The sequence below is a fragment of the Medicago sativa genome, chromosome 2 (assembly GCF_051527215.1).
Source record: "Medicago sativa cultivar Bolivia chromosome 2, Bolivia_mono, whole genome shotgun sequence".
NCBI classification, from domain to species: Eukaryota; Viridiplantae; Streptophyta; class Magnoliopsida; order Fabales; family Fabaceae; genus Medicago; species Medicago sativa.
Genome location: NC_140750.1, coordinates 37,630,031 through 37,638,851, shown reverse-complemented (window position 1 = coordinate 37,638,851; position 8,821 = coordinate 37,630,031). Strand labels below are relative to the sequence as shown.

At 34.1% G+C, this 8,821-nt stretch overlaps 2 pseudogenes; both read left to right on the top strand.

Moving 5' to 3' along the window:
• Positions 1-2,416, top strand: LOC146946672 (uncharacterized; annotated as a pseudogene).
• Positions 2,417-3,882: 1,466 nt separating this feature from the next.
• Positions 3,883-6,464, top strand: LOC146946671 (uncharacterized; annotated as a pseudogene).
• The last annotated feature ends 2,357 nt before the right edge of the window (positions 6,465-8,821 follow it).

The following is an 8,821-nucleotide window of genomic DNA, read 5'->3' as shown; positions in this document are numbered from 1 at the left end:
TGGAAAATACTTTGAATATCTTCATGCAACAATCCATGATAAACATGCAAAATACCAACCAAAGATTGAGGAATTTATCAATTCAGTTGGAGATGATTCAAGCTCAAATCATGGATAACCAAGCCAACATTCAATCCAATCACGGAGAACATGAAAATTCATCAAATCTGTGTGAGGAAAATGGAGAGACTGTTGAAGAAGGTGTTGATGAAATGAGGAAGATGCAATAGTAGAGGAATGTGGTGCACCACATGAAATCGAACTTCCTCAAGTAAAGTCATTTACTGAAGAGGACAAAACTGTTGATATTGGAGAAGCAATGAAGGTGACAGAGAAAAAGGAACGGTTACTAATCAAGGAAGACTTAGTGGAAGCAAGGGGGAAGAAAGTGAGCAAGGCTGAAATAGACCGGGTCATTGATGAAATTTGCGCCTTGTTCAAATCAAAGTTAAGGAGGACATGGACTCCACATCATCTGTATCTTAAGTTCATGGAATTCCTCCCGAAAAGAAGGAATACAAAGGATGATGTATTGTCCGTCTCATTTTGGCCACCCTAACGAAAAAGGCGTCGAGCTAACGACGTTAAACAAGCGCTTGTTGGGAGGCAACCCAACTTGGTAAGTTCTCTTACTGTTAAAATAATGTGTTAGCACTTTTGGTTAATTTAGTACTTCATATTATTGTGGAAGTCTTTTGTATCACTCTTGCTTAATTTCAAATCTCAGATGATTGGTAATGATTCATAGTTGTGATCAAAAGCGCAAAGCCAAGGTACAAGTTTCCAGTTTTTCTAGGTTTTTACTCGAATATGGAACGGGTACTTTGTGTAAATTTCATGTCATTTAGTTCTTCGCAATAATGTGTTTGTTTGTGAACCACTTAGTTCTAGCCTAAAAGTGAGGAAACCTCAAGTGTTTGTACATATGCAAGGAGACCAGATTCATTGTTTAACTCGATTGTGTTATTTTAAATCCAATAATTGTTTTGAATTGTGTGAAGGCATGGAAGTGATCAAGGCACATTTTTTGTTAATGAGTGAAACATACTTGACCACAAATAGCCTACTTTGTGAGAAGAGCGAGTATTTGCTAACCCACTTGAGCCAAATGAATCGGAGTCCTCAATTACGAACTGTCAATTCATAAGCACAATGCTTGATGAATTTGCCTTTAAAACTTTTCAATATCCAGTTCATTTTTGACACACTTTAAGACTCTTATATGTTTTTAATTATTGAACCCTAAACCTTCAATGTTTATTTGTCTCTTTTGCCTTAGAGTAAGGGAACATTCAAATAGGGTGTATTTTGATTCAAGTTGGGGAGAGAAGGTAGATGTAAATCTTTTGTCAAGTATAATGGTGTAATTTTATCTTTGATCAAGACAACATGTTGTTGTAAATATAAAAAGAAAAGAAAAACAATGTGTACATGAAAAGAAAAAGAAAAAGAGAAAAAGAAAGAAAAATCCAAAAAGAAAATAAGTTGTCAAGATCAAAGTTTGTCATGTTTAAGCACCAAGGGTTTGTGATGATTGGTAGGAAAGATTGTGGATTTTAATGGTTGATACAAGAAATGTTTCACTTTGATAGGCTTTTTGATTTCAATTGCCCCACATATGACATTTCTTTTGTAGCCAAGCCAAGTTATAACCCTCAAAGACCTTTTGATCCATGTTTTCATGCCTTTTGAAATGATATTTGGATGGACACATAACTTGATTGGAATGTTAACTTGATTGCCGGATGTGTGTTCATAACCCTCATTTTTATGTTTTCAATTGTTTATCTACTTTCAAAGAAGTGTGTTAGGTGTGGTTCGTGAATAATTATATTATTGTCTTGAAATATTTGACATGAACTTTGTACTTAGGACTCATCTCATGTTGGTAGTAGAATTTTAGATTAGTTGGAAACTTAGACTTGCCCGCGCATTCACTTTTAAATCATTCGTCTGAGAAAGTTTTCAAAACCTTTTGTACTTGTGTCTTGTCATTTACTTGTTTGATCTTTTGTTTGAGGACAAACAAAGAGTTAAGTTGGGGAGAGTTTGATAAGTGCTAAAAAGTGTTAATTTCATGTTATATTTTAAGCACTTTTTGTTACTTGTTTTGCAAGTTATTGAAGGAAAAGCCGAGAAATTAGCGTTAAATGCCTTATTACGCTTTATATATCTTTCTCTATCCTTTTATGCAGAAATTTACCCCAAGACACTGAGCAAAGACCAAAAATCATGAAAAAGTGCAAATTAGCAAAAGCTGGTTTTGAAGAATTCGCTATTAGCGTGTTCCACGCTATTAGCGAAATTGGTCCAGAGAGGTACGCCATTAGCGTACCTGGAGCGAAGCAGAAGCTGGGTTTGAAGAAATACGCTATTCGCGTATATTACGCTATTAGCGTAAAACCTCCAGAAAATCACGCTATTAGCGTGATTTGGGCGAAGCAGGGCAAAAGGAGCAACATGGCAGAATCTCATTGGCCACCATTTAGGCCGACCTACTTCGCTAATAGCGTATATGTCGCTATTAGCGTAGGTGTAAAAACTCAGCCCTTTAAAATAAAAGTTTACCTCTCTTTTAGATATTTACTATTCCATTAGATATTATGTTAAATATTATTTAGATATTATGTTAGATATTATGTTAGATATTATTTAGATATTTTGGGCTTGATATATTATATATTATTAGAATTTCATTAGAGATATATATAGTTCATATTAGTCTTAGTAACTTAGTTAGTTTTTTATAGCTTTTCTCTTAGTTTTCATTGTAATATCTTAGAGAGAAAATAGGGTAGATCATATGAAGTGAGAGTGATTTTGGAAGTTGGATCCTTATTCCTTTGTTGAGACATCACAAGTGTAATGGTTCCTTCCTTTTCAATCCATCCTTGCAAGGCTTCCATGATGATGTGTAGCTAAACACTCTTTGTTGGGATGAGAGGTACTTGATTCTTGCTAACATGTAATCTTTTGATCTTGCAAAATATGATTCTAGCAATTTATATTCAATATTGTTGTTATTCTTGTGTTAATGCTTTCAATGAGATTCAAGATGATTTGGACACAAACTCTTGAATCTAGAGCTAGAGTAGCAATATATCTTAGGTTATATCATTCTTGACAAGTTTGTTAATCTTGTGATAATCACCATAATCAAGAGTTAAATGCTTTCGGATACTTAATCAGGCTGGACACGGTCGATTAGGTTATTCGATCGACTTTGTTATCGTTTAAGGGATTTGGACACGAATGTTTAAACGATACCTTAGAATTAATTATATCGCTTTGGACACGAAGGATAGTTTAGAATTGATTGTGATAATGTTGTTTATAAAGCTAGAATTCGTATGGATCATTAGTTTATGTGTGACGCTTGGTTAAGAAACGCTACTCCTAACAAGTTTCAATCCTTATTAATCTCATCTTTTACTTTTTGCATTTAGTTAACATAGTTGTATATTCAAACAAACAATCACCCTTTTTACTTAGAATGATATTTGATGTTGAAATATCCGTGATGTCGCACTAATCCCTGTGGAGACGATACAAATACTTATCTTGTTTTTGATGCAAAGCTACTTCATCAAAATGGCGCCGTTGCCGGGGATTGGTGTTTAGATATCATAGATAGAACGATTGATTTATTGTTTTAAGTATTCGTACATATTCCATAAATATTTTTCTTTACTTAATAGTTGTTACCACTAACCCCTCTTTGATAAACAAAGAAAAGTTTCTTGTTAGTTGTTTCCATTTCAGATCATCTCCTAGACAAAATCATGGCTGATCATGGTTATAACAACTTCTACACTCCACCCGAGTATGAACCATATCAACAGCATCAGCAATATCCTTTTGAAGATGAACCAATGACCAATGTGGAAAATACTTTGAATATCTTCATGCAACAATCCATGATAAACATGCAAAATACCAACCAAAGATTGAGGAATTTATCAATTCAGTTGGAGATGATTCAAGCTCAAATCATGGATAACCAAGCCAACATTCAATCCAATCACGGAGAACATGAAAATTCATCAAATCTGTGTGAGGAAAATGGAGAGACTGTTGAAGAAGGTGTTGATGAAATGAGGAAGATGCAATAGTAGAGGAATGTGGTGCACCACATGAAATCGAACTTCCTCAAGTAAAGTCATTTACTGAAGAGGACAAAACTGTTGATATTGGAGAAGCAATGAAGGTGACAGAGAAAAAGGAACGGTTACTAATCAAGGAAGACTTAGTGGAAGCAAGGGGGAAGAAAGTGAGCAAGGCTGAAATAGACCGGGTCATTGATGAAATTTGCGCCTTGTTCAAATCAAAGTTAAGGAGGACATGGACTCCACATCATCTGTATCTTAAGTTCATGGAATTCCTCCCGAAAAGAAGGAATACAAAGGATGATGTATTGTCCGTCTCATTTTGGCCACCCTAACGAAAAAGGCGTCGAGCTAACGACGTTAAACAAGCGCTTGTTGGGAGGCAACCCAACTTGGTAAGTTCTCTTACTGTTAAAATAATGTGTTAGCACTTTTGGTTAATTTAGTACTTCATATTATTGTGGAAGTCTTTTGTATCACTCTTGCTTAATTTCAAATCTCAGATGATTGGTAATGATTCATAGTTGTGATCAAAAGCGCAAAGCCAAGGTACAAGTTTCCAGTTTTTCTAGGTTTTTACTCGAATATGGAACGGGTACTTTGTGTAAATTTCATGTCATTTAGTTCTTCGCAATAATGTGTTTGTTTGTGAACCACTTAGTTCTAGCCTAAAAGTGAGGAAACCTCAAGTGTTTGTACATATGCAAGGAGACCAGATTCATTGTTTAACTCGATTGTGTTATTTTAAATCCAATAATTGTTTTGAATTGTGTGAAGGCATGGAAGTGATCAAGGCACATTTTTTGTTAATGAGTGAAACATACTTGACCACAAATAGCCTACTTTGTGAGAAGAGCGAGTATTTGCTAACCCACTTGAGCCAAATGAATCGGAGTCCTCAATTACGAACTGTCAATTCATAAGCACAATGCTTGATGAATTTGCCTTTAAAACTTTTCAATATCCAGTTCATTTTTGACACACTTTAAGACTCTTATATGTTTTTAATTATTGAACCCTAAACCTTCAATGTTTATTTGTCTCTTTTGCCTTAGAGTAAGGGAACATTCAAATAGGGTGTATTTTGATTCAAGTTGGGGAGAGAAGGTAGATGTAAATCTTTTGTCAAGTATAATGGTGTAATTTTATCTTTGATCAAGACAACATGTTGTTGTAAATATAAAAAGAAAAGAAAAACAATGTGTACATGAAAAGAAAAAGAAAAAGAGAAAAAGAAAGAAAAATCCAAAAAGAAAATAAGTTGTCAAGATCAAAGTTTGTCATGTTTAAGCACCAAGGGTTTGTGATGATTGGTAGGAAAGATTGTGGATTTTAATGGTTGATACAAGAAATGTTTCACTTTGATAGGCTTTTTGATTTCAATTGCCCCACATATGACATTTCTTTTGTAGCCAAGCCAAGTTATAACCCTCAAAGACCTTTTGATCCATGTTTTCATGCCTTTTGAAATGATATTTGGATGGACACATAACTTGATTGGAATGTTAACTTGATTGCTGGATGTGTGTTCATAACCCTCATTTTTATGTTTTCAATTGTTTATCTACTTTCAAAGAAGTGTGTTAGGTGTGGTTCGTGAATAATTATATTATTGTCTTGAAATATTTGACATGAACTTTGTACTTAGGACTCATCTCATGTTGGTAGTAGAATTTTAGATTAGTTGGAAACTTAGACTTGCCCGCGCATTCACTTTTAAATCATTCGTCTGAGAAAGTTTTCAAAACCTTTTGTACTTGTGTCTTGTCATTTACTTGTTTGATCTTTTGTTTGAGGACAAACAAAGAGTTAAGTTGGGGAGAGTTTGATAAGTGCTAAAAAGTGTTAATTTCGTGTTATATTTTAAGCACTTTTTGTTACTTGTTTTGCAAGTTATTGAAGGAAAAGCCGAGAAATTAGCGTTAAATGCCTTATTACGCTTTATATATCTTACTCTATCCTTTTATGCAGAAATTTACCCCAAGACACTGAGCAAAGACCAAAAATCATGAAAAAGTGCAAATTAGCAAAAGCTGGTTTTGAAGAATTCGCTATTAGCGTGTTCCACGCTATTAGCGAAATTGGTCCAGAGAGGTACGCCATTAGCGTACCTGGAGCGAAGCAGAAGCTGGGTTTGAAGAAATACGCTATTCGCGTATATTACGCTATTAGCGTAAAAGCTCCAGAAAATCACGCTATTAGCGTGATTTGGGCGAAGCAGGGCAAAAGGAGCAACGTGGCAGAATCTCATTGGCCACCATTTAGGCCGACCTACTTCGCTAATAGCGTATATGTCGCTATTAGCGTAGGTGTAAAAACTCAGCCCTTTAAAATAAAAGTTTACCTCTCTTTTAGATATTTACTATTCCATTAGATATTATGTTAGATATTATTTAGATATTATGTTAGATATTATGTTAGATATTATTTAGATATTTTGGGCTTGATATATTATATATTATTAGAATTTCATTAGAGATATATATATAGTTCATATTAGTCTTAGTAGCTTAGTTAGTTTTTTATAGCTTTTCTCTTAGTTTTCATTGTAATATCTTAGAGAGAAAATAGGGTAGATCATATGAAGTGAGAGTGATTTTGGAAGTTGGATCCTTATTCCTTTGTTGAGACATCACAAGTGTAATGGTTCCTTCCTTTTCAATCCATCCTTGCAAGGCTTCCATGATGATGTGTAGCTAAACACTCTTTGTTGGGATGAGAGGTACTTGATTCTTGCTAACATGTAATCTTTTGATCTTGCAAAATATGATTCTAGCAATTTATATTCAATATTGTTGTTATTCTTGTGTTAATGCTTTCAATGAGATTCAAGATGATTTGGACACAAACTCTTGAATCTAGAGCTAGAGTAGCAATATATCTTAGGTTATATCATTCTTGACAAGTTTGTTAATCTTGTGATAATCACCATAATCAAGAGTTAAATGCTTTCGGATACTTAATCAGGCTGGACACGGTCGATTAGGTTATTCGATCGACTTTGTTATCGTTTAAGGGATTTGGACACGAATGTTTAAACGATACCTTAGAATTAATTATATCGCTTTGGACACGAAGGATAGTTTAGAATTGATTGTGATAATGTTGTTTATAAAGCTAGAATTCGTATGGATCATTAGTTTATGTGTGACGCTTGGTTAAGAAACGCTACTCCTAACAAGTTTCAATCCTTATTAATCTCATCTTTTACTTTTTGCATTTAGTTAACATAGTTGTATATTCAAACAAACAATCACCCTTTTTACTTAGAATGATATTTGATGTTGAAATATCCGTGATGTCGCACTAATCCCTGTGTAGACGATACAAATACTTATCTTGTTTTTGATGCAAAACTACTTCATCAAAATGGCATTTTGATGAAGTAGTTTTGCATCAAAAACAAGATAAGTATTTGTATCGTCTCCACAGGGATTAGTGCGACATCACGGATATTTCAACATCAAATATCATTCTAAGTAAAAAGGGTGATTGTTTGTTTGAATATACAACTATGTTAACTAAATGCAAAACGTAAAAGATGAGATTAATAAGGATTGAAACTTGTTAGGAGTAGCGTTTCTTAACCAAGCGTCACACATAAACTAATGATCCATACGAATTCTAGCTTTATAAACAACATTATCACAATCAATTCTAAACTATCCTTCGTGTCCAAAGCGATATAATTAATTCTAAGGTATCGTTTAAACATTCGTGTCCAAATCCCTTAAACGATAACAAAGTCGATCGAATAAACTAATCGACCGTGTCCAGCCTGATTAAGTATCCGAAAGCATTTAACTCTTGATTATGGTGATTATCACAAGATTAACAAACTTGTCAAGAATGATATAACCTAAGATATATTGCTACTCTAGCTCTAGATTCAAGAGTTTGTGTCCAAATCATCTTGAATCTCATTGAAAGCATTAACACAAGAATAACAACAATATTGAATATAAATTGCTAGAATCATATTTTGCAAGATCAAAAGATTACATGTTAGCAAGAATCAAGTACCTCTCATCCCAACAAAGAGTGTTTAGCTACACATCATCATGGAAGCCTTGCAAGGATGGATTGAAAAGGAAGGAACCATTACACTTGTGATGTCTCAACAAAGGAATAAGGATCCAACTTCCAAAATCACTCTCACTTCATATGATCTACCCTATTTTCTCTCTAAGATATTACAATGAAAACTAAGAGAAAAGCTATAAAAAACTAACTAAGTTACTAAGACTAATATGAACTATATATATCTCTAATGAAATTCTAATAATATATAATATATCAAGCCCAAAATATCTAAATAATATCTAACATAATATCTAACATAATATCTAAATAATATTTAACATAATATCTAATGGAATAGTAAATATCTAAAAGAGAGGTAAACTTTTATTTTAAAGGGCTGAGTTTTTACACCTACGCTAATAGCGACATATACGCTATTAGCGAAGTAGGTCGGCCTAAATGGTGGCCAATGAGATTCTGTCATGTTGCTCCTTTTGCCCTGCTTCGCCCAAATCACGCTAATAGCGTGATTTTCTGGAGCTTTTACGCTAATAGCGTAATATACGCGAATAGCGTATTTCTTCAAACCCAGCTTCTGCTTCGCTCCAGGTACGCTAATGGCGTACCTCTCTGGACCAATTTCGCTAATAGCGTGGAACACGCTAATAGCGAATTCTTCAAAACCAGCTTTT